The sequence below is a fragment of the Aquila chrysaetos genome, chromosome Z (genome assembly GCF_900496995.4).
Source record: "Aquila chrysaetos chrysaetos chromosome Z, bAquChr1.4, whole genome shotgun sequence".
Taxonomy (NCBI): Eukaryota; Metazoa; Chordata; class Aves; order Accipitriformes; family Accipitridae; genus Aquila; species Aquila chrysaetos.
The window spans coordinates 1430356-1457646 of NC_044030.1; the positions used below are offsets into that span (position 1 = coordinate 1430356).

General features: G+C 38.7%; 1 protein-coding gene and 1 long non-coding RNA gene across 4 annotated transcripts in view; one reads left to right on the forward strand and one right to left on the reverse strand.

The window, feature by feature from the left end:
- MCTP1 (multiple C2 and transmembrane domain containing 1) overlaps positions 1 to 27291 on the forward strand; it is a 292028-nt gene that overhangs the window by 43261 nt on the left and 221476 nt on the right. The gene's annotated exons all lie outside the window — the stretch shown is intronic.
- Positions 388 to 15351, reverse strand: LOC115337017. The gene is made up of 2 exons (XR_003922011.2): positions 15234 to 15351; positions 388 to 1495 (listed from the first exon to the last, which is right to left on the reverse strand). It is a non-coding gene; the product is annotated as an uncharacterized LOC115337017 (long non-coding RNA).

Consider the following 27291-nt stretch of genomic DNA (forward strand, 5'->3'; position numbering starts at 1 on the left):
CTTTTAATCCCTGAAAAAGGCTTATTTGCTTCAGATACTGGTTTTGTAGTTCCTCAGTGCCCCTCTGTGCTTTCAATTGCAGAATGTGTTTCTGGGTGGCGGCTGAGTGGTGAAGCACAGAATTTGCCCCTACCCTCTGAGTCCTGGCTACTTGCTTACGGGAGGGTTTCTGAGTTAACGGAGCTCTGTTGGCTGTGCTGTGGATCAGGATGTTGGGGAGCTGCATAAAGAGCTGTGGAGTGTACCACTGCTGCCCTTGCCTCCTCAGCATCTCCCACAGCTGGAATGAGCACTCCCAGAGGAGCCCTCTTGACCTAGACTTAGGTATCTGTTATCTTTCTGCTACTATGGTGTGTCTGCCCAGCAGAGAGGGACTGAAGTGTAACGTATGAGAAGCATGCTCAGAATTTATTGTACAAGTGAGTATGGTCAGTAAATGGTACAAATTGCTTGTCACAGGTCAGCACATACTTCTATAAAAGTATGTTACATAGGTTAGCCGATTATCAAGCAAAAAGTGTCTGCATTTGCTAACGTAAGTTAAGCAAAGCATTACAAATGAACATTGCATTGCAAATAATTCTTACAATTAAGAAGCTTAACTTCAATGGCAAGCAAGTGTTAGTGCTGTTAGCTTTGTTTACCCTTGGAAAAAGGTGGACACAGTTGTCAAACGCAGGCAGCGTACCAGAGGCAAGTGAGGGTGAGCTGAAGTTGAGGATAAAAATTTTTTCAGAGTGGCCTTGTAGTGAAGCATCCTTTTTCTGATAACTGTATACATTTATTTAAATTAGCATTTCCTCTCAAACTGCACCAGACTAGTTAAATTCCAGGTTTTACAGATATCACCAATGTTTTGTTGTTTATTCCCCTTACCCATCCAGACTGGAAAACTTTCCAGAGAGAGCTTTGTTAAAACAAACAGAAAATACCCTTGCAAACCCTTCTGGATTTCACAAACTGCAGTTTGAAATTATCCCACCTGTTTCCAGTAGGCACAGCATGGCAAACCTGTATTGTCTGGAATTTCAGGTAATTGAGGCTTTTCTGGTTGTAGATTAATTCTTTCTGTTCTTTTCATTACACCAATTGCAAAGTTATGGCAACTATATTTTTAGGTACATACATAGTAACCAAGGGAGGTGACAAAAGTAGTTGTGATTTTTTTTTTAATGTTTTTTAACAAACTGTCTGAGACTATTAAGAAAAGTCAGAAATAGGTCTGCATGGCAGAAACCAGAAAGAAGCAACTTCCTCAACCACAAAATCAGAATATGTACTGCCAGTGTAAGAATGAATCAGCATAAAAAAGCTCCAAATGCCCCTTAGGAAATCAAGGCAGAAAGATACCTATGAAGCAAAACCGATTTTTGCCTGTCCATCTTCCCAGTAGACTGAAGACGGGAGACCAGATGGAGCATTCCCTTGCTGGCTTCTAGACTTCTGTCCTCTGTTGTCATTCTTTGTGGGAGTGTTCACACACAGGTGTAGAGTGCTGGGACAAAGTGCAAATGAGCAAGATCAGAACTGGAGAAGGATTTTGCTTTTTTCTTTTGCAACGATAAGATAAAGATCGACAAACATTATCAAGGCATTATTAAAGGATAGGCAGCTTAATTAATGTTGTAAATAAGTCCTCAGTGGAAGGATTATGCAAAAATGATGTGAAAGAAGAAAAGAAGCCACTGTACCTGCTTCTGTTGATTGTATTTTCAAATTTCACGTAAAGCTTTTGGGAAGCTGACATTTTTAACAGTTGCAAACTTTATCTTTTAAAGCTCTCATTGAAGCATTAATCAAGATTTCAGTGGACCACAATTTAATGTTTACTGAATTCTCTGAATAGCTATCCTAGATACCAGTTTTCTTAAAAACTTTTTGTTGTAAAAACTTTGAAGACCAAATTGCTCTAAATTGATATTTACAGGTTCTGGGGTGTTTTCACATACTTTTTGTTTGATGAAGATCCTTCTAGGAGCAAAGCAGTGGAGGAAGAATAGGAAAAAGGTGAAGAAGCAGAGCAGTCTGGTAGTGTGAAGCACCAAGAAGGAATAGAGGGTAGTAGTGGAAAGTATTCCCTTTTCTATTTGCCAAGTAATGCAATCTTTCTAGGTGATTGTCAGTGTGCCAGAGAGAGTGCTGTGTTCCTGGTCTTTACACTGTCTCTCTGGGAACGTGTTCTTTTAGCCTCCCCCCCCCTTCCCTTATTCTTCCCCCCGCAAGGATGAACCCTGTAATCACAGGCTGGGGGGTTGGTTTCAGCTGCTTGGTTTTATCATCTCATGATTATTCTAGCAAAAGAACTTGAACTCCTGTGCAAGATTTAGCCTCGTTGGGAGGTATGCAGAGAGCAGAAATTTTCCGGCAACACATGGTGACCTTTTCAAAACAAGCTGATGTGTATTAGTCAACTTGAATACAGCACGTTCTGTTCTTGAGCTGCAGTGTTGAAGAAAAACTTTTGTCTGTGCTGGCGGTATTACCTGCCTCTCTGGCAGACATGGCTGGGATTTTGTCTGCCTCGGTATACATGGAACAGCCAAATCCTCAGCCAGATATGTGTTTCATGTCTTAAATCTGCATGTTCTTTCTTTGAGCAGATTATAAAAAGTAATGATTAGACAGATACATGTAGAGATAATTAGTTTAGAAGACTAGTTAGTTTGTGACAGCCAGGACTTGATCTAATGGCTGTTACCCATTGCTTTTTTTGTCCTCTGTTCTATGGAAAGGATTTTAAGCCCTCCTTCACACAGTGTATCAGTGTGCAGATAAAGTCAGTGATAGAGACACTTCATAACTGTAATTTAGAAATTTCCACATTCAACGTGGATACGTGTCAGCATTTGCCTACTGTTGAGCCCCACCTGGACACCGAATACTCTACATTTACTATTAATGACATTTATTTTCTTTATGCATGGAAACCTATAAGCAGTATGATTTAGCTCAATATCTTAGTTGATGGTCTTGGTTGCAGAGAGACTGAAGACTGAATGACTGTGCAGTCTGACTTTGGAATTCATCTGGTATGCTGCTGTGCTCCAAACAAAGCATGAGGTGTTACTGTTTAGGAAGAGTATTTCCCCCAGCCCCTTTCCTAAAGAAGACCAAGCTGGGATCGTGTTTGTATGCTGGTGGATGCTGTAGTGGTTGCCCAGAGAACGCTGCTAGTCTGAGGTGCAGAATCCAAGGCAGGAGCTGCAGTTACTGCTGGCAAAAGCTTTAGAGGAGCTGGACTCTGGGGGCTCTGCGGATGGAGCTCGTGAGGTGTGGGAGCAAAGAGATGTTCCTCTCTCTCTCTGTTCTGAACTTGGGGTAAGGGAGTAGAATTCTAGTTTCTGACATTTAAAAAAAAAATTGTGTCTGCCAAAACTGGGTTAAAAATCTCCTTTTGCCAGTCAGCATATGAATTATTTGCTTGTCATGAATATGGGGTTCTTCATGTTCAGCTATGGAAGTGCTGAGTACTGGCTGATTTGCGTCGGTTGCCCTCAGTTACTCTCCTGGAGGGAGAAGTTACAAAATTTCAGTATTGAAGAATATTACCCTATAATCTGCAGGATAACATCAACGCCCCTCACCACCCCCCCCCAGCCTTCTTGTACTAATTCCCGGTACTGATTTGAACTATAAATTTTTTGAAGTGGCATAATATCAAAATGTGGCTAAACCAGTAATTGAATGCAATGTTTCAGAAAAATAGTGATTAAAATCTTCATGTTTAATTGCTTAAGTACCATTTATGTAAACTCATGGGTTTATACATAAACCCACATATATGGGAGAAATTTGGTATGTGGGATATATCATGATGACACTGCACAAACTGTATTAGACTTAGTAAAGTAAGAACTACTGGGGCAGTTCAGACTGAAGGTTCATCTAAATCAACTGGAATAATATTGTAAAATCTTAAATTGAAACTTTGTTTGCTATTAAGGGTTTTAATTCTGTTAGAATGCACGAAACATTTGGCTTTTGAAATGCAAAGGCAAAATGAGTTTTAGTGACTTTGAATCTGGTGAATATAAGATACTATTACATGGATAATTTCATGTGAAGGGATTTTTTTATAATTAGGATAATAAAGCCCACAATGTATTGATTTAGCAGGATTAGAATGTATCAAGTAAAAGGAAAAAAATTGGCATTTATAATCAAATTTGGGGATAATTACTTTGGTAAAATATTTTGCATGTATGTTCAAGTTAAGTAAAGATAATACTGGAACTCAGTTTTCATGCAAGCATTTGATTAAACCGGTAGAGTGTTGTATCCCAAATTTACTGGGGGTCATATATACCATGTGTGACCAATCAATGAATAGGTGAATATGCTAGCTGTGGGTGGGAGATGCTGGAGTGGTTCTTGGAAGCTGTTCTTACAGGTGATGTCTTAGTACCTGCTTCTGATGTTAATTTAAGCAATGAATTTGGGTAGCTCTTGGTTTTTATGGTACAAATGCGATTCCCTATAATATTTTCATGTGACCATTTAGCACAACAAAGCCAACAAAAATGAAGAACTTTGATCTTTAATAAATAATTACAATTTATTCTGGTAAATCCTACCAGTCTCCACTAATCTTGGACTCAGAAATTTCTGATCTACAGAGGGTTTATGTTCAAATTGAGTCACCTTTTTTTGATGTGGTAATGCAACATTGTGAGTTCTTTTTGTCTTTGAAAGTTTTAAGCAGACAAGATTTAGTAAGCAAGAGCAATAAATTATGGAGGAAATCCTGGCAATGGCAAGGATGAGAATTCTGTCAAAAGAAGGTGCGAAGAAAGGGGAGCAGGGATGGCAAAAGTGGTGTTGCTACAAACTTTGGTAATGTTGAGGCAGAGACTGCTGTATACAGTTTTAGGAGAGCTCCTGCTGGTTGTCCTGAAGGATTTAAAGGAAAAAACTGTAGCTTCACTTTCACCTGCACTATGCTTGAGCAAGAAGCAGAAATCCACAGAACTTATTTCACCAATGAATGAGACAGCTAATCTGGCACTGCAGGGATTTTTGCAGTGTAGGATACCTATGTAAAGACAGGAGATTGACTTCCCATGTACTGCAGTCTATTCAAAATCTAGGTGCAAGAAATAATTAAGGAACTTACAGAAAAGTGAAAGAATGGTTGCTTTTTGTTGAAGGGACACAGGAAAGTCTCTCTTAATAGCAAGCAGTGTCCTTTAGTTCTGGAAAATTGATAAAATAGAAGGTCAGAAGATTCTGTCATACCTTCCAGTACTATGCTTTATTAAATTTCTGGAAGAAATAGAAAAAAAGAGAACTCATGTACTTGAAGATAAATGCCTAAAAATAAGTATGTGTTATGCTAATCTTTTGTGAGCCCAAGAAAAAAAATTATTTTAAAAAGCATAGAGAGTGGTTTTTTTTTTTCTTCAAGAATTTTCTTACATGTTAGGAAGCATAGTTTTTACTGCTTCATCTTCCTGAATTATTTAGATTTGAAAACACAAGTGAACACATTTATTCCTAGAATGTAAGTTGTTTGGATATTATGAAATATAAAATAAATACTGCAATTAAAAAAAATTTTTTTGAACATATTAAAACCAAGAAGCCAGTATGATAAGGTGCAGGAAAAAAAGTGTGTGCCCTAAACTTTAGTGAGCTCTTTTAAAAAAGTAACATTTCTGAACATGCCCCCTCCCAATTTCAGTTCATAAAATCTGACATTAACTCATCTCTTCTAACATGTTTTATGTTTTGTCATTTTGCACATTTTTGTACAGATACATAAGGGCCAAACAAGTCTATGCTTTTGTTGTTAGAAAAAAAATGAGTAAAATTTAAAATCTTTTAGGATTTTGATATGCAAAATAATGTTTGCATACTATTAACTAATTTACTACTTCCTAGTGACACTTCATTGGAAGGGTGAACTCAAACACCTTTAATGTTTTTTGCTTTTTGTTTGTTTGGTTTGGTTTTTAAGGTCAACATGTACAAAAACAACAGAAAGAAAAATGACCAAGCTTTAAAACAAACGGAAGGGGGCTTTCTCTGAATTATTCTATTAATGCTTAAAAAAGAACCCCCCTAAAAAACCAAACAACAAAAGCAGGGTTTCAAATGATCTGCTGGTACTTGGACTTCTATAAGGCATTAGGGACCCTGAAGACTGGGACATTAACCTGAGTAATAAAAACAGATATTCTTCAGATTGGGCGTACTTGTTAAATTTCCAGCACTGCTTTTATCTGCCTGAATTCCTGTTTTGTATCAGCTCAGATATGTGTGAGCCGAGTCCCTATTTGTTAGCGTTTTTCATATATCAGTGTCAGTTAAGTGCTGAAGAATGTCTGTGATCCCTGTCTCTGAAGCCACAGTGGATATTGTTTTTACAATTCCCCCTGAACAAACAGCTCGTTTGGAAGACATGGCAATAGATCCCAGTTCAGCAAACTGTTTGACATCAAAGCATACCTAAAAGTGCTTTAGTGATGCATTGTGTAGAGCTCAGTATCATCTCTTTGTAGAAGATGTGACAATCTGGAACTCTTCACCTGCTAGTAGCCATGTATGCACATTTGCTGATAGAGCACATGGCAAGGCGGAATTCTGTATCAGAAAATCAGAATTATATTTGGCAGAGTTTATTATTGTCTTCACCCTTGCATTTGAGTGAACTGTTCTAGAATAAAAAAAAAATTGCATCAGCCAAGCACTGCAGTTATGATTTTGCTCTTTTGCCAGCTGGAAGAAGTGGAAATAAAACCTGATGACAATGTGTCTGCTTGTTTATGAAGACCTTTTTCAGGGACCTAATTTCTGTGTTAGTATTTTTTTAATATATTTTATGAAGTATTTTTCGGAAAAAAATAATAATTGCAGGACAGAAGTTGTGTAGGGAATTTTTCACTCATTGTGTGACTGGACTGCACTGTGTCCAAACTCGGATCTCCTAGGTGGGCTCTTTTGCTCACTTGCCAAGTTGAGCTTATTTGAATGTCACAGCTGCTGTTGAGCAGCCAGAACTTAACAAGAAGTCAGACTGCTGCACGGAGCATTAATGGCACAGCTCGTACCTGTTTTGCTCTCAAGACAAGCACCACTCAGACAGTGCTGCGGGTATATTTGTAAATTTTAATTCCACAGGCTCAAGCCAACCTTAGTTTTTCTTGCCTACAAGATAAGTGAAAGTATTTACCACGGCTACAGAGCTGAATGAGGAAGGAAGCAGCACATGAACGAAGCAGCTGTTATGAAAGTGTACGAATACATGTGTGCTTCCAGAAGTGTTCTTGGGGCTTTACGGGCACGTATGAAGAAAAGCATCTTGCTAAGAGGAGTAAGTGGTTTAAATAGGTAAACTGAAGTAATTGCATGATCTGCTTCTGATGAGAGCCTGTGTGAACTTTTCTGTCAGAATATTCCTGTTCATAGAAACTGACTTAATAATGTAATAATTGCTTCTCTGTTCATATTTAGGGATTTTGTTTGTTTGTTTGTTTTAAATCTTTTTCTCCTACACTTTTCCTGTGCTGTGATAAACCTATTTTGTTTGTGTAGACTCCAGTAGCGCTAAGGCTCTTCTGTTAACAGGTAATTGATTCCTGTGGGAAGGGTGCTAATCCATGTGCTGGTGTTGTACAAAAAGTGGATTCGTCACCGAGTGTGCAACGAGCCAATAATCACACACTCGGGAGAGACATTATTTATTTCATATTTGTGCAAAGATGAGTGCTAGGTGGTAATTCCAGAAAGCTAGCTGTTAAATGAGCAAGCAATTTATACAGTTTCAGATTCACCCACTCAGTTTCCAGAGTCCTTTCCCAAAATCATTACTGGTGGTTGCTTATCTGCCACCATTTCTATTGGGCTAAAGTTTTCTCTACTTCAGGTTTAAAGGTACAGTGTTCTTTTATGCTAAAGCACATGCTCAAGAAGGGGGGGGGTGTAAGTCTTCTAGGTCTTGAATTGAGTCGGTGGTCATGATCTCCTCCTGCCGCCTTTACCTTTCCCCCAGTTACCACAGATGTCCACTGACTTCATGCCTATTATCAATTACTCAACTTTCGCTCCCTTCTAGGGCAGGATGTTTCCTTCTTATGAGTCTTCTAATTCTTCTTTGAAGTTCCTCAAGGCCCAATGACTCCAGGATGTCCTTGGTTAAAGAATGCTAGCTGTTTTCTTTTCTGATTACAAATGATTAAGTGTCTTTAGACTATCAGCTTGATATACTTACAAAGAACATCTTGCACAGAAAGAAACAGATCATTTCACATTTTTAGGTTAATCTTCAACACTGGGAAACCTGGATGCTGCCACTCACTCCCTGAAATCGTTTCACCAACTCCTGTCTTTCTGCTTCTGTCTCTATGTTAATAGTATGCTGTACTCATCAATGTCATAGTGACAAAGATGAGTTAGTTATTAACCACCAATTTCTCTATCAAGTATTGTAACTTCAACAGCAAGGATCTTGGCTTGGGTTAACCAGCACGAGTATTGCTGCAGGTTCTCTTGGCAGTTTATTCAGCTGGGGCTAAATTTGGCTCTACCTAGATAACTTGAGTTAAATCTCAGCTGGCTGCAGCCACTGCAAGGTGCATCACACCTAAAACTGACAGCATTTCAGCCAAGATTAGGAGACTTGATTCTGGTTTTGGAGAACTGTATAGCTTATTGTTTAAATAATAATAAATGCTGAACTTCGCAGTGTACCATCATTCAAAATGAAATGCAGTACAAATTTACTTCATTAGGTGGAATAGAGTCTCAAAACAATCATCTTTACTTATGAGGCAGGTCCTCCATTGTAGAAATTTAATTTATGACTTTGACATCAGTCTAGTAAAATACTTTCACATGTACATAATTTTAGGCATACAAGGGAAGAGCTGCATGGATTTGTATTCCGGTGCCAAACAACAGCAGGCCCTAATTGTTTCTTCACTCTGAGAAGTATTTTTGATCCTGCTGATTTTTTACTCAAACCCAGTGTGTTCTGAATCTTTGTTGAAGAGATAAATAATGAAAATAGTGAATTTCACTGTATTACATTAATTCTGTTATGGTCAATCTCTGAAAGCAAACATTTTTCTGCCTATGCTGCTTCAGAGAAATGTTGGTTCTGTGTTTTTAAAGTTAATTTAAAAGTAGTGTATATTAAACATAATGTCTAGTTAGTAACCTTCAACACATGCACATTGCTTTTCAGAAAGTGCTTTGTTCAAATGTGTAGCACATATTTTCAGATTTACATGTAACAACTGAGACATTTCCAGCTTTATGTGTAACAGCTAGGACATTTCCATTTCTTTTAAGGATAATGCAGTGGGGGGATGAAAGCCTTTAAAATAATTCTTTAACAGGGTTATCTATGAGAGGAATTGCCCCAAAGAAACGCCGATATTCAGTTCCAGGAAGAAAGAGGTATATAATCTCTTACAGTGCAAGAATATAACAAAAAAAATGTATATATGCATGTTTGTGTTACTAATTTCTATATAATCTGACATACCACACAATCAGTTTCTGAAAGCAGATCTATTCCAGATCCTGGTTGTTAATTTATGTTTATATTGTTGTTCTTGTAGTGTGCAAAACGTATGGTCGAGATGTTATTTAACTTTTCAAGTATATTCTTTATCTGAGGTGACAAATGGAGTATATGCTACATTAGTTATTTCACCTGACCATATTTACACTATCTTTTAAAATTCTGAGAATTCTGTCAAATAGTTGGGAACAAGTAGAGCAACCTTTTGTCCGAGTTCTAAGAATAAGGCAAAAAAGTTTGTTAGAAAAGGAATGTTCTTCACCTAACAGTGATCCTACAGTTTCTGTATCTCTCACAGTTAAACCTTAGAGACTTCTTGCACAAGTTACAGGTTACCGATGTCACTAAATGAAGCACCTCTCTGTCTTCCATCCCCGATATTTTGGTGATTGGTGACAGTGTGGTGATTGCAATACCCCATTGCTTGTAGGGAGGTGCTCCAGTTCCATTAGCTTTTGCTAGACTTAGTTTATTAAATGTTTCTTCAAGTCTTTGTTGCAGTGAAGGAGGCGTTAATGTGCTCACCCACGGGTTTGTATTTGGGGTGATTGTCTCCTGTGATACAACTAATCTGGAGAGATCTGTATGCAAAGGGAATGCAGGCTTTTTCTTTAACTATTGAGTTGTCAGAGGGCAATAGAAAGAAATGTCTGTGTGTGGAGCACTTCCTCAGGAAGTATGAGTACTTTTGTGCCATATAAACTTGGCAGCTAAGTAACTTGATGTGCTTAAGTTTAGATTTAGTCCATTGAGAGGTTTCTGGCTCTTCCAGATGTGGCTTTTTTGGAAATAATTAAACAAGTATGCATGTACCTTTGTATGTTGTACTTAGCTGTATTTAGCAGGGGTGTGGGTATGCATAAAGTATCTTCATTTGTGTACATCAGTGCTACAACAGAAGAAACTTGAGGTTTCACTGTGCTTCAGTTACATGGCATTCGGAAGAGTCTAAGTATTTGTCTCTTCTCGGTGGTGATTTCATGTTTTTATTATTTATTTTCTGTGCCACTGTCAAACTCTGAATCGGGATTTCTCTTGTGCAATCAGCAATGGAAACAGTTTATCACAGAACTGAGGAGGAAGAGTGTATGCCATGGGTGACACCAGGAGAGCAGTGAGACATCCCACCAGTCTTCTCTACCTTACCCAGAGGAGTTTGCTGATGCCATTGTATAATTTAGATGGCTGTGTTTCATGAGTGTGCTGTGTTTATTTAGCCCTGGTCTTGTAAGGGGATTACCTTAAAGAACCGGGACAGACTTCTCGCAAATACTTTTTCTGTTTGGGATGAAGTGCTCTGTTCACCAGTAACATTTTAATATATCTCAAGTGTAGTGGAGGAAAGGCAAGCAGTCCATTGTCCTAAAATATAAATTAATATGTTACATATATACAGTTGGGTTGCATTTTAGTAGTAAAATAGTGCCTTATCATGCAAATGGAGAAACTGATCCTTTCTGGATGAGGGACAAGTGACATGGCTTTAAGATTGCCTAAATCCAGAGGCTCTGTGGACAATGATGCTCCTAATGCAGTGGATAACTGGGCATGAAAGTAGAAGGTTACTTCTTCCATGTGTCCTTGAGCAGCTGGTCCTGTGCATGAAGGCAGAGGACTCCAGCAGCAGCCTCCTTAAATTAAACAAGGGACAGGGAGAAGAGCTTGGCTTGGTGCCTGTCAGAAACTGGATCCAATGGGGAGAAGCTACGTTAAGTAGACAGGTTTTAAATCGGGGCCTTTATTTATAGGCAAAAATCAAAACTCTTTCAGCATTTCTAATCTAGTCAGGAAGCTCTCTGAGATAGATGCCATGTATTTTCCCAGTTAGCAAGTATCTCACTTCTGTGGGCAAGATGTTAATAGTTGTAGTGATGGAGAGTTTTTCAGCCACTGCTTTACTTTCCTCTGTTGTAGGATGTAAAGCATGTTCAACGGAGGTGGAGATCTGTTGGAGCAGTGATACACATGAATAAACTCTGTCATTGTTTCTGTTGTATTTAGATGTATTGTTATATAATTGTTCTGAAAGAAACTGATGTTTTATGTAAGTTATGCTTCTTCATCCTAATTATCTGTTTAATTAAACTTACTGGAAGTCTTTAAGAGAAAATAGTTCTTTAAGAGTGATTACAAATAGCTCTTTTATGTTGTAAAATTAAGTACTACCTACTTTTCAAAGGAGAAAAATTATATTATAGCCATATTTCTAGAAAATATTCAGAACATGCTTTTCAGGTAACCATAGAGGCATAAGCCAGCAGACTATTCCTTGTGACTGATGAGGAATACAATAGTTATATTACTCCCTAAACCCCAGCTGTGGTCGTTCAGAAGAGTATGCTGCTGACACTGGAATTTTAATCTGACCTCTCTTCTGTTATTTCCAACCTCTCTTTCTAGCAATGACTGGTTGGGATTTTTTCGTTGTTTTGTTGTGGTTTTTTTTGAAAATTATTTTTATGGTGGTTTCAGTGGCAATGTATAAGTGAATGACAATGCTTTTACTGGTAATGTGTATGGTTTCAGAATTGTCATACTGCAGCACTACTTTAATAAGCACCCGTAATTAATTCTTACTGTTGTAAATCTCCATGTCTTTCAGTGCCAACAGTGAGCAGATGACTGAAATTGTTCCCTAAGTGCCCACTGAACTCTTAAGTGACTGCAAGGCTGTGGTGCCTCCAGCCAGTGCTAGCTAGCTGGAGGTGATACCCCGTTTCTTCTGTGAAGATAAGTTGTTTGGTGCCCTGTGAAGTTAAAAGCAGAACTATAGTCATGGGATTTCAAGTTCCGCTGCTATTAATTGCTGACTTTTTCTTCTTTGTTCCTTATTTCTTTTTAAAAATAGAAATGGTTATAAGAATATCTGAAATAAGATAGAAACCTCTCTGCAAAGTGATTCTTGAAGTATTAGGTCTGATTAGAGTACTAGATAAATTCATACTGTTCATGAAAATGTAGAAGATCTCATGAGCCATTTAAAAGGACCTGCAGGATGAATATAGGAAAATAACTTAGTCTTTAAAATTTGCTTGCAGATTTTCTATTTCTTTTGTGCTTACTTATATTTTGTTTGCATGGATTCTAACAGAACAAGCAGATTGCTTTCTTTTGTTGTATATTTTGCTGGAAAGCACAATTAAGCAACTATTTGAAGCACTAGCTTCCTATTTGATCTGTAAATCAGATTGCACTAGCAAGCTGACATTTTAGATCCTATAGATGCTGTGCTTTGCCTTACATTTGTATAGGAAATTCATCATAATCAGGATTACTAGGTAGTGAATGAGAACTAGTCTAAACACTTACTGCATGTTTCATTGCTGCAGACTCTCTCTGATGGTTTTGGTCAGCTCTTTTGGTCTTTGAATTCCTTTTCAGCTTGGATTATATTGTTTTACTGCAATGTCAGTGGCCTCATGTGGATGGCCCTCTGACAGGATACCGTATTTTCTGAGCAAGATTTGTATCAGTAGCATCCAGTTGCAGCTTTTTGTTGTTAGACGAAAGGACTTTCAGTCTTGCATTCTCTCTCATTTTCATTCATGGCTGGTTATTTTTTTGGGGGCCATGGAGTTTTGCCATGTTGGCCTATACCCTGGTACCAGTTTCCCAACATGCGGACCTGCATTTATGCTCCAATTATCAGGGCTTATTGAACGTCTTTGAATATGGTGTGGCTGGAGCCGAGCTGAAATGGGGTGAATCCCAGAAGCTTTTAGGTTTTGACAACTGCGGATTTTTACAAGATGTTCAGGAGGTGCATGCTTGTTTAGATTTGACCTCATCTTTTCTTGTGGGAGACTGAGATTAGTCAGTGTTTCAATCTTAATACAGTGTTTCAAGCTGCTTTTTTTTTTTCCTTCAGATTATTTGTAGGAGAGGAGGCATTTTATTATCATTACTATTTAAAAAATATTTTTATTATGCAAGTATAGTAAATCCAAATCTGTGCATGGGATACCCATTCACATTTCATGTAGAGCAGATGCTACCCCTTTGGGTAGCTGTAGGCTACTGACCTGGTCTTGCTCACCTTTGCCTCTGTAGACAGAGCGGTAAACTGAATCATTTACAGTCAGTGGCTTCATTGTGGGGTCTTGCTAAGTCTTTGTTCTGGTCACTGATGAATTATGAAAAAAACCAACCCTTTGACAGGGCAATTGTCTATAAAGAATTGCAATAGATTTATTTGTCTTTGAAAGTGCCAGAATGTGCTCAACATGTTGTGTTGGAATTCATAATTTGATATTGATGGCCTGTAACATTTTCTGCTGTGACTGTAAGACTATACTCTCATTAGAGAACATAACTAATAGAAGGTTTGTAAGGTAATGTAGCTTATTACAATTTTATTTTTGTCCAGGAGCAGAAACTGGTCTTAATTACATATGTTCAAGTGACTGCTGAAACACTTAAAAATATCAGATGTTAAAGAAAAATCTGTATGAAAAATAATGTTGACAAAGGCAAAATGTTGACTCACTGTTCTCTTGGCATGTATTATTCAAATAAGAATGAAAGAAACTTAGTGGCTTGGTGTTATAAATCTGGTATATTTAAATACAGTATATGGTTGCAGACTGAACAGAAGTCCATAACTGATGCTCCTGTTGGCATATATCTAGTATTATTGTTGAAGCATATCAGTAGAAGGATCACTAATTCTTATGCCAGGGACATCTATTGAAAATGCTTTTGAAATGTGTAATTTTAAAATGCAAGATGCAGTCATCTCCTTGCACATCTGAGATGTCAGGATATATTTTGCAATGCCTCCTTGCTGCACTTGAGCGTGCATGTGCAAATGACACACTGAAGCTGCTCTGAACCAGCTTGGTGAAATGGTGTGAGCAGGAGGCCCATGGTGGTTAGGCAGGGGAGAGGAGGTGCACGGGAGAGCTCTGTTACCTTGCTTTGGATGTTAGTGAGCTTGTGCTGAGGGCAGGAGTGGGAGATTTGAGGCATAAACTTAGCCTTTTCCTTTCATTCCAGCGACAGCATTACAGGGAGCTGATCTAGTACTGCTCAATTATATCTAAAAATTTTTGCTGCACAGTATCATTAAAACTCATGTTAAAAATAGTCATGCACAAAAAATAGTCATTTTCTAGCATCACTGAACAGAAATATTTCTACGGAGGTTTTCCAGGGCATTCCATCCTGTGCTTTCCAACACTTTATGATCTAGAAGTAAATACGTTTGCTGTTAATAAAGTTGGCAGGCGACACATTGCAGAGACGCATAGATGACAGCTTGAATGACTTCATAAACTAGCCTCATTTAAACAAAGAACAGTTTTTAAATACATTCAAAATTGATGTTTGCCTATACACCGAGCGATGGGAAATGCACATCTCATCTCTGTAAGAGGGGAATAGTATTCTGGAAAGGAGAAATTATAAAAAGGATCTAGGAGAAATAGTTTGCAAGCAATTCAGCAAGAGAACCTAGTGTAACATTGCAGCAAAATGATCTATAGTGACCTTGAGATTTATAAAACTGAAAATCCTGACTGCAAGGAGAGTTGGTTTCACCTGTGAAAGTGAAAGGAGTGGCTGAGAAGGACATTAGAATATTGCACACAGTGCCTGCATTTTTAGAAGGATGATGAAAAATAGAGTCTTGGGTTGTCATAAATACAATTTGCAGGCTGAAGAAAATGCCTAACAGAGAAAACCTTAGAGTTTAATATGCTCAGCTTACCTAAAAGAAGGTGGAGAATGATTATAATCCAGGAGTACCTCAGCGGAGCAAAAAGGGTCTCTTCGGCACATTTTTCTCTGCAAGATTGCTAGTGGTGAGAGTAGGGAAAAAGGAGACGGTATCTTGCTTGCTTCTGCAACATTACATAAATGTAGGCACGTCAATCAAGTGCCTTTGGTTCTTGTTATGTAAAAAGGCATATCTGACTTATTTTTATTAGGATGATTAGCTTTGAGAGCAACCTATCAAGATGTGTAGCAGACTTGCTATCTCTTTGCACCTCAGGAGGATCTGTTCTGTCCAAGCAATGTGATGGACACAGTGGCAGGCCAGTATATATCACTGTGCTGCAGAGCAGTCAACGTGTGTGATTTTGTAGTCCTGTGAAGTCTTAAATTCTGAAATTGGTGGGTCAGTGGAAACTTGCACAGGTTTTTCTGATCTTTTTTCTCTTCCAAATGTTGTGCCATGGAACTCACTGAATCAGACCATGCTTGCTTGCTCTTTTTCATGATGTGTATATTATATTGTACGTTAAACCTGGTCAAGTCTAAAGGGCGTTCTTCTACAGAAGGCATAGGATATCCCTAAATAGGTTTGAGCATTCTTTTAAAAAAGCTGCATTATATACATGTTGTACTTTCCCTGACATTTCTAAAAAAAAGTATATGCAGCAGGAATATACTTGCATTGCTCTTTGTACTGATATCAACATGGCATGTTTGACAGATCTGTACCTTACTTAAATGAGCAGATAGCATTTAATTGTGCAATTTATATACCAAAGTCAGAACTTTAAAGCACAAGAACTCTTTCTGCAGTGTAAACAGAATAGCTGTTTACAGCAAAAGTAATTCATTCTGTATTCATGTGTTTAAGAGCTTGGATTATGAATACATTCCCTTTTTTTATTCTCCTGTGTCCCAAGCTATGAGTTGCTGACTGTCTAGTCAGAGAGGTGCTGAGCTGCCACAGGGACTGTGACACTAGTGGGGTGCTGCAGGTTTCTGCCTGCATTCAAAACCTCTCAGAGCCGGACTCTAAAAGGATGGATTTCCCACATAGGTGAATGAGTTTGTTTACGATTTGTTTTCATAAACACCTATTACAAAGGCATGCTGAACTGAGGGGAAAACATGCCTTCAGTGAGGACTTAATTACAAATGAAACTGGGGTTAAAACATTATCTTTGCAAAACAAAGGAATGAGGGAAAGATAGTAATTTGAAACTGCATATGCAATGCTGAAGAGAAGCTATTACACTTTATAGAAAATCTAACTAATTGACATACAGTGCACCTGTGATTAGTAGAGGAAGTAGGGCAGAAGTCCTGAAATGCAGGACTGGAGGTACCTCCTGGGTGCAGTCCTTCGAATATGGTTTAGAACTATGTCATCAATCACTTTGAGAACTGAGAGACTACCTGGTAAACAAGGTATGCTTTCTCTCTCCTGTTTCTACTCTTGTCCTAAAACCATGCTCCTTGGGTAATGGGACACTTTCTTCAGTTTTCCAGCCCAGGTTTGTGCATGATCATTGGCAATGTTATACCTTACTTAAATAGCGAGTCTTTGCCTGCGTGATCTGTATACAGATGACCATGTATATGGCTGAGTTTTGATTATTTTTGTTTTTTTTTTTAAACCTCACCCTCCATCCCCTGATGAAGAAATGTTTTGATATTGGATAGCTCATCCCTTCTATGTGCCCCCACGCATGAAGAGAAACTAAAGGACTTCGGATTTGTTCAGCTTCCCTCAGGAGTGGCTTCATTCACCAGGAGATCTATTTGTAGGGACTGCAGCAGGAATCAGTTTGGAACTTGTACCTGGACTGGCCATTGCTGGATCTCCTCCAGTGTCTGCCATCTGTAAACATTGATCCACTTGTTTCATACAGTTCCTTTGATATCCCGAATACTGGAGAATCTCACTGGCATTGTCATGATTGCTTCTGCCTGGGTAAGGCAGTCTGAACAGTTTTCCATTGATTTGTTGCACAGAGGTTTTTGCAGTATCTCGACACAAAAAGCTGTCTGTCCTACGTTTTCCTTCTGCTTGGTAAGAAAAGACAGAAGTAGTACAGGATGTTTCAACTCTCAGTTTACGCCATCACAGTTTCATATACACTTGAAAACTATAATTGCCTAAAATTTTTTTGAAGCACTCTAATTCCAAAACTGATCTGTTGTTTTCTTTTGTGTCCTTCCTGCTGCAGTGTAAGAAAATCTTACAGCCTTGTCATTGTTTGGCCCATCATAGACATTGTGGATTAAATTATATCACGAATTCTGAGCATGAGAGATGCATCTGTTATCTAAATGCCCAATTATAGTTCTCTGTGTAGTCTACCTTTGTGTTATGGTAAGTTTTTTTTGCATTTACTGGGCAGTAGCTATTTTGGTATGTTATTACAATTAAATTTACACCTCTGGAGCAAATGAATTCAAAATAGCAAACCCAACCCTTTCCCTGTCCAGAGCTGCTGATTAAACAGTTACAGTAACTGTTTTTAAATCACTTTTAGTATGTGTGTCAAGCTCACATTAAATCATCTTTAAAATGTGTATATGTGTAATGCACTTTGAAATTGTCTATTCATAAACAAATGCATCATGTGTATATTCAAAATGAGTGAGTGGTTCATAAAAATTTTAGCAGAGAGGTAATGCACTCCTGTACATTTAAAATCATATTTAAAAATTCACATTCTCTCAGGAATTAGGTTAACTGAATATTTGATAAGGACTCCACAAACTCATATGGCAGACTCTTGCTCCTCTCCAGCTCCTTTCACAGGCAATGCAGACTGGAAGTCTAGCTTCTAAGAGCAAGTGCATTAATTTTTAATACATTACAGTTTTATATACATGAAAGTAGAGACTTGGAAGGGTTTGTAGATGAAGACCCTGAAATGCCTGGTATAATTCAATGCTTGAGAAAGAAAAAAATCCTGAAGGAGATTAGACTTGGGGCAGTTTTTCTCCCTCTGTATAGAAATGAGTATAAGTAAGCTTGAACGGTTTCAAAGCTCAGCTCTGACACATCTCACTTACTGTATCTTGGCATTTTGCCTTTAATCAATTTTGTTCTTGCTCTGTGCTTGGGAATAGTCAGTTGCCAGGTTTAATGTTTTGTTATTTTTTCATCTTTCATATGAAAAGTTCTTAGGTATTCTTGTGGATTTCTGCATTCCTGGAAATGTTTTAAAAATTAACAGATCTACTATATGCTTCCTGCCCTTTTGTTACATCACAGATGTTATGTATGCACTTCATCAATAGAAAGGTATGAATGTAAAAGTAAATGCAAATGTTTTGGACAGCACATTAAAGAATTTGTCTGTGGTATGTCCATCATGATACAGGTGTGAGAATGTATTTGGCTGTCCTGCCTTTTTAGTCTTTTCTAGACATTATATTTTGGCTTGCTTAGGTGTGAATATCACTTGTGTTTTAATATCAGTGATTGCAAGGTAGCTAGCAAGTTATGTAGTATCCTCCCAAGCAGAGTCTGCCTGCCCAGGGTAATAGTCCACTGCTTGTGCCTTTCCCAGGTACTTGGAGTGCAGAGAAGCTGCAGATGAGTGTTGGTAACAGTGCTCTGATGCACTGTGGGATGGAGCTTGGATGTGATAAGATGAAGATGATGAAAGACCGTAATCAGGACAGGACATTGGTTCCAAGAGTTCTTGAATCATTATTGTGGTCAACCCTCAAAACTCCTTATCAGAAAACTTACATTTGAGAATTCTGGAAAACTAATGATTCCTTGGGCCAGTCGCCTGGTGAATCATTGGGAATATAGTATGAATGTAGGTCTATTAATATGGTGGTCAAAAATGTGTACAATTTCTATTAGAATATTATGCATTAGCATTCAAGTGTTCTCAGCAGATTAAAAGAAGGAGCTGTACTTGTAACTCTACCAAAGAATTGTGTTGACTCTGTCATCTACTGATCCCACTCTTACAAATGTATGCAGATTGGAACTTAAAGCTTGACCACAGTAAAATACATAGGCCTGTGTTTCTGCAGGCCTCGTACCTCTATACACACTTGTGTTTTGTCTGTATGTCTTGCATGTAGTCACTTCTAGTACCTTTTGACTGAAGTGACCTGTTCCCAGTTGCTAGCTCTGTCCTTCTTGCATAGCTGAAGCACAAGCTGCTTTAGATCTTGAGTCTGTTTTGGATCTAATGGTTAATGGGTCCAAATGCAAACACCTCTCAACAATCTCCCTTGGTTCTCACATGTCTTGGCTCTCTGATGTATTCTCCTGGCTTGATTAGAAACTTTCCGTGACAGCTAATCTGCATCTGTCGTTAAAATGGGGGAATGAATGGTTGATTCTCGTATTGCTTCATGAATTTCCAACAAACTCAGATAATTATATAAATATTAGAGTGCATAATTACAACAAAAGTCTTGTCAGCTGGCTGAGGCATGCAGGAGTAAGTTCCTAAAGCTGTTAGTACTCCTACAGAGTATGATTTTTTAAATTTGAGGGTTTTGTTCAGAATTTCCTAGTGGTATTTTAGGCTTGTTTTCTGGTCAGAAGTTTACAGAAAGTAAAGTTAATACACCATTTAACAGGTGCAGAGAGCAGGGGATACTAAAGAGTAACCTTTTTAAGTTCTGAAGTGTAGAAATCAATGTGACTAAAGGGGTTGTTTCATCAACCAGCACCAAAAATCTCTTTCAAAGGTGTTTTCTACTGGGCAACAAAGTTGTGTTGCAGGAGATTACACTTTCCCAAACTCCACTTGGGGGTAAGACTGTAATTAGCTGAGAGGCAGGAGAGCAGCGATTACTGATAGCAGTCCTCCATAAAAGTCCTGGGAATAGGAGAACCAGCAGGGCACATTATGAATGTTAAAAATATACACGGCCTTCTAGGGACCTCTAAAATAAGATGTTTCAGGGTTTAATGTGTTAGTTTTAGGATTACTAGAAATTCAAAGCTATGAGATGGGTTAATTCCTCAGTGTATCTGTTGTGTGCCTTCATCACCAAGGGAGACAGTCAAGAATGTGTTTTTGAGCTCTAGTTTTACTTTGTTAGACAAAACTTCACACTAATTTCTCATGTTATGTTATTTTCTTGGAGTGTATGATTTTTACACCTCTGTATTATTGCTCTCAAATGTTTTATTGTAAAAGGTTCTAAATATTTGTGGGAGCATGTTCTTAAGTTACACTTATTACAAAATAAATGCATTTTTTTAAAAGGTAACTTGAGACTTTTAGCTGCCAATGTTCCTTTTTATGTAGTATTACTTAGTCTTATCTCAAAAGTGATGTAAAGTTACAACAGAGCAAAGTGATAATTAATTTACTGTACCTTTTGCTATGTTAAATATTTGAAATAAGCTAGTTAGCACCAAAGTTTTTCTAACAGTTTTGGTTCTTAAAGGAAACAGTTTCTGTTTCCATTTCTGTCAGTTGCTGTTTGCTGTAATTGAGGAAAAATTTCCAGCATCTGAGACTTCTCTTCTCAATCATGAGTTTAAAATGAGAATGCTGTACTTTCATCATCAGTTGTTGGTTACCTGTTACCTAGAAAAGCAGAGTTTTCTCAAATGAAGAGGCTAATGAGGGAAAGAACAAGAAAGAAGAAAATGTTGTACAGTTGACTGATTTGTTTCTACAAATTCAAGTTGGGCAGGAGTGTTGATCTGCTCGAGGGTAGGAAGGCTCTACAGAGGGATCTGGACAGGCTGGATCGATGGGCCGAGGCCAACAGTACGAGGTTCAACAAGGCCGAGTGCCGGGTCCTGCACCTGGGTCACAACAACCCCACGCAGCGCTATGGGCTTGGGGCAGAGCGGCTGGAAAGCTGCCCGGCAGAGAAAGACCTGGGGGTGCTGGTCCACAGCCGGCTGAATATGAGCTGGAAGTGTGCCCAGGTGGCCAAGGCGGCCAACGGCATCCTGGTCTGTATCAGAAATGGTGTGGCCAGCGGGAGCAGGGAGGTGATGGTCCTCCTGTACCCAGCACTGGTGAGGCCGCACCTCGAGTGCTGTGTTCAGTTTTGGGCCCCTCACCGCAGGAAAGACATGGAGGTGCTGGAGCGTGTCCAGAGAAGGGCAACCGAGCTGGTGAAGGTCTGGAGCACCAGTCTGATGAGGAGCGGCTGAGGGAGCTGGGGCTGTTCAGCCTGGAGAAAAGGAGGCTGAGGGGAGACCTGATCGCTCTCTGCAACTACCTGAAAGGAGGGTGTAGCCAGGTGGGGGTCGGTCTCTTCTCCCAAGTAAGAAGTGATAGGATGAGAGGAAACAGCCTCAAGTTGCACCAGGGGAGGTTTAGACGGCAAATTAGGAAAAATTTTTTCACCAGAAGGGTTGTAAAGCACTGGAGCAGGCTGCCCAGGGAAGTGGTGGAGTCACCATCCCTGGAGGTATTTAAAAGACGTGTGGACGTGGCACTTAGTGACATGGTTTAGTGGTGGACTTGGCAGTGCTAGGTTAATGATTGGACTCAATGTTCTTACAGGTCTTTTCCAACCTAAATGATCCTGTCATTCTATATTTGGTCTGCTTGGCCCAAACACGTAAATCTGGTGTTTCTAATTAACTTGCTTATTAAATTGGTGGTTTGAAGTGCCCTTTGAGATGGAAATTACAGGTTCAGCAAACATAGAAATCATTTAAGTCAGAATCTCTGGCTGCTGAGGCAAGTAACTTTATCTGAGAAGATGCTGCAGGGAGAAAGGGAGGCCCCTTTCCCTCCAACTGCAGGGTGCCAGGTGCATCAACTTGAAGAGATTTCTGGAGCCTTGGATCCTGGATCATAACAGGTGCTTTCATGCACCACAGGATGAGGTGCTTAAATCCATAAGAAGGGGTAAGCAGTTGCCCCCCATCACTAGCATCGACTGAGACAGATTCCCACTTAGCTGTCAGTTTATGTGAAATCTGAGTCAGAGGTGCTTAAATTTCTCCTTATGTTGTGGGAAGTGAGACATTAACTAGTTCGGGGTTGTGCGTTCCACAGACCTCTAGAGAAAAGTAGACATTGCTGTAGTAAATCAAAATTAATTTTATTTTCTTTTTTTATGATTCCCTTCACGCAGATTCTCCTCCCTATTCATTCAAGTACTTCTTTCCGGTAGTCTTTATTGCCTTTTTAATGAATGTGGCTTCTATTTATTTATGTTCGTGTGCTGGCTTTTCTGCTTTGAAGCACAAAAAAGATTTGTAAGAGTTTCTTTGGGGGACAGAAAAAACGTACTGGAGGGTATGTAGTTAGTGGATCTAAGGTCCTAAAATTAGCATAGGCTACTCACACTCAGTCTGCTTCCAGTTGGGCTTTGGGAATGAATAATTAGAGCGAGAGATGTCTGCGTGCCTCTTTGGAGCAGAGCCTTGCTGCAGTGTGAGCTGCGGGATGGAGGTGACTCTCCAGCTGTTGTTCCTGTGCACGGGAGGCTCCAGTCCAATCACTGTCCGTGGCCCTGGTGTGTCTAAATCTGGCTGTAATCATCTTAGCTGCAGAGTGATTCTGCATGCTTCTTGGCTTACTGCAGCCTTACCTCAAAATAATCTGTACATTTGAGCAGGGCTGACTGTTGTGTGCGTCGCTTGAAGCACAGCAGTTCGCATCCGGTGCTGAAGACAGTTTAGATAGCATTGCTGGCCTCTGTGCAGTGTTTCATAATGGAATATTTTAGCTTAAATATCAGTTCTAGTCATTTCATTGTTAATGAACTCACTTCCAGAACAGGTACACTAATGAAGAGGCTCTGTTTTAATTACGGTAATGTTGCTTTTAGTATAATATGAAGCACTCATAAGATTTTTAGCTTTACCTTATTGTTTTCACAGAATACTAGCACTAGTCTTGCTGGCCCCCTAGGAGTTAAGACATTTTATAGATGAGCTAGAGTGTATGAACGTATCGAAAGTTTTTATTTTCAGACACTGTAGTCTTTCATTAAGTGTAAACCCCATTGTTCAAAGGGAAATTAAGATGGAATGAACGTTACTGCTTTTCTGAATTTTTGTGTATTAATGTAGGGGAAGTATTTGGAGAAGATTTGAAAGTGAATTAACTGGAAGTTCTTCTGTAGGCATTACAGGAACTTATCATGTAAGGGAACTTTCATTCTGTGCAGAGTGGCATTCAGCCGCAGCACTTGGAAGAAATTTTTTACTTTTACTAGATTATTGCTAACACTGTGTAGGGAGGGCATCCAGCGTAATGCATCACTGATATTCAGTTGTCCCCAAACTACCAATGTGTGTGTGTTCCTGCCATCAGGAGCAGCAGTTGCAGGGTGTGTCCACTCAGCCGTAGAAGCACCATATAGGTGAGGAGCAAAATGTTTTTCCGGTGGGCTGATGAGGCAGCAGTTTTGCCTGGGACTGGTTAAAGAGCTCTTACAAGGAAAGCTAACAGGGTACGGTTAGAAATACAGAACCAGTTTCTGCGAACGTGTTCAGATTAAGGGAGGTCAAGAACCAGGTTAACACATAAATTTTAAGTTCAGCAAAGAATCTGCTTTGTGTGTTGAAAATTGCAATGCAGTTTCCTGCACTGCTTGGTTCTCTCACTGTATAATCAGTGTAAGGACTTAATAATTACTGAATGAGAGTCTTATTCTAGGTCTAGTCCAAGATACAGGGCAAAAAGAATTATGACAATCTCCTTTTCAGGTGCTGGTTGACATTTTACTTAACATAGAAGTTACAAAATTTATACATTCCAGAAAAGAAACTTTTGGAAGTTACTGAGAACTAATAAGGAGCTGAGGTTTGCTAAGAAAAAAGAAAGCTTGTTAAGAATATGAAAAGTATAACAATCTGTGTTTCTGGAGAAGGTGAGGGTTTTTGATGACTTCAGTGATTTAAAGTAAATTTTAACAAATAATTTAATTTTTTTACTGTCTGAAATCTGGTAACTTCTGTACTACCAAGTTTTATCATTCATCTCACCTTCAACTGAGATCAAATTGTTAACCAAAAAGCTCAGCTGTCATTTAAAAAAAAAAAAAAAGAGGGCAAGTGGCCATACTGCTAAATGTCTGTAAATAAGACACACATTATTTAAGGTTTGCTTCAGCCTACTTAATAGTTTTGTGGACGTATCTATATTTTTGCAATTAGCAGTTACTATAGCTGTTTCTGGTACCAGTGTGCATATGTCATCAAGAGATTGTTGTAGAATTTAGGAATTTCCTAAGTAGGAATGGGACCTGCCTTAAACATGACCATATGGACAGAGGTGGAAAAAGCACACTTGTCTACCTAAGATGAAACTTGGGTCCTAAGTACAGAGAAGACCCCAGAGCAGTTCAGGAAATGAAATTTCACTTTGTGAAACAATCCTGGCATAAGTTTGTTTACTTTGGATTTTTTTCTCGCTGCTAATATTTTGAAATATTTTGTTCTAGAAGCATTGAATTTTTTATGTTCTTGAATCCTTTTTTCCCAAAACAAAGTTTGCTTCAGCAGCACATCAGTAGCTGCCTTGGAGTCTACAGCAGCTCAGGAAACTGGGCACCAAGCTTCGCATCACTGGCTCAGGAGCCTGTCTGTCTTGCCTGGTTTGTTCTTCCTGAAAGTTGGAGCAGAGACTTTTCCAGGCATTTTACTGTTATACTCATTCATTTTTTTCCAAAGGAAATATGTTCTGCAAGCAAGTTTCTGCCCCCACCCCACCTCCTCTGACTTTTGTGGTCCTCAGTACTGTGTCCAAGAGCTACAACCAAGCTTTTCGTTTCTGTAGGTTGTTTTGTATGCATCTGGATGGTTGGTTGATATTTTTTTCCCTGCTTTGTTTTGCTGGATTTTTTGAAAGGTGTGTGTCTCCATTTTTGTTGCATAGCTGCATGATGGGTTACCCATCCTTTTTCAGAATCTTCTGCCAGACTCTCAGCTCAGGTTTGACAGAAGAACATGAATATGAAATGCACTGTTTTCTACCAAGAACAGGTTAGGACAACAGAGATTTTTAATGTTCCTACCCACTTTTGCAAGACTGGAAGACCCAATCTTTCAGAAGTATTCCTCTAAAAACTATTAAATTATGGTCCTTGGTTGCTCTTATCATTTTATATGAGAAACTAGAAATACAGGCTGAAGGAGGTTCTTGGTACATGGGATGAAAAATGGTGGAAACACAGAGGGCATGGATGGAGGAACAGGAAGAAAAGTGTTAACTTTGTAGGAGAGCAGTTGGCCTGTTTTGAGATCATTATGTGCTGGTAGTAGATCATTACTGACCTGTAGGGAGAGGAAGGACCATCCCAAACCTCCCTTTAAAACAAACAAAATGTCAAGCCTCTTCTGTTCTTGTTCATGTTTAATCAGCCACTGCAACCTGTAGATGGTGAGGAAAGACTGAATGTGGCTTTGGACTTTTTTCCCCTAATGGTACCTATTATGTGAGTATTTAGTCCACTGGGTGAGCTACCATCTTCCACTCCAGCCCATACACAGAGACACCAGTGCACAGGAAAACGTCATCCCCAGGGAGACATTCACAACTTTTTTTATTCTGATCAGCCTTTGTGATATAGTTAAAACATAAAAAATTGATTCAAGATTCAGACCTGTTTACTTGGGAAGGAGAAAGTTGGCTAGCTTACTTAGAAAATGTGAAATGAAAGTCGTGGCAGCTGAGGCTTTTCCATGGCAATGATTGCCGTTGATGAGTGATGTGTTTTGAAAGCAGTCACACTTACAACTTCGTATCAGAGTTTCCCTGCTATATAACCCTTTTGTTCTTTTCTCCCTACAGGAATGGGGCAGTTGTTTCAGAAATCAATAAACTGCTTCAATAATTGCAGTTTACCAGAATTCATGTGCTCAAAACCCCAAGATGTGGCAGGTGTTCAAAATAAGTAGAGTATCTGAGCACCCTACACAGATTTTCTTCAGCAAATAGTATTCTCTGTTATATAGTCTTTATTTATTTACTTATTTATTTATTAATTACTTTCTGGAAAAGTATTCTCTTCAGACATTCATCTGTTGTTGTTGGTTGACAGTCTTTTCTACCTTGTAGCCCTTTCAGCGTCTTGCTATTGAGGAGAGGGTATGGCAGAAGACTCCTGATTCTTTCTGGCCACACAGATAAATTAAGCGTGATTTATGTCAGGAATGACCTTATTTGTAGAAAGCAAAGTAATAGAGTACTGTGCTTATATGTGACTTTTGATAGCACAGGTTTTGCAGCATTTTCTAAGAGCTGTCACACATTACTGTATAATAATGAGACTGCAGCGTTATTGGCTTTCTTGCTGTCTCACCATTAGTCTTATTTAATTAATTATTTTGTGTGGTAATTGGAATGCAATACACTATAAGCATCAAGTTTTATTTGTAAAGATGAAAACCTACTTGTTAAAAATGAAACATTTATGACCGCGTATTAGGTTAGAAGTATCAATTTTAATAAGTCAATCAGTTTTTAATTTTTTAGCTACATTTTATATATACTTCTAATAAAATACTTATGTATCAGAAATATTTTGTTAGTTGGTAATTGTTCGTGAAGATGACAATGTGATAAAATATGGCATGTTATGCAACTGTGCAGTTAGTTTTTATAATATTTAAAAAACTAAAGCATATTAATAATTACAGTCAAGCATTCAAAAATGAGTTATACTATCTTTAGATACAAGATCATGTGCTTTTTATTTTTTGCTTCTCATGGTATCATGCCACACTTACTAAAGACGCACTTAAGTAGTTTGAAACAAGCTGGGGGTGCTATGATTGATGCGTTTCTGTAAATCCTTTCCTTCATCTGTTGAAAAAATGGAGATAAGAAAGCAAATGAGAAAAGGAGATCAGGAAGAGAGCGGTGGACAAGGATAAAGTAGTTAAATGCTGCCATGGAGAATATATTACTTACTTTTCTTTGTTGCAGAGTTCCTAGAAGGTGTTTCGCTTTTTTTCCATGTGCTGAACTTGGAGTGCTTGGACTCTGATTTGCACCTGTGCCACAGGGTTCATTGTTCCAAAAAATTCCATCCATAAAGCATGGATACCTTAATTCATCACAGGATTTCTGCAACAATAAAAAAATGTGGTGAAAACATAGTTACTG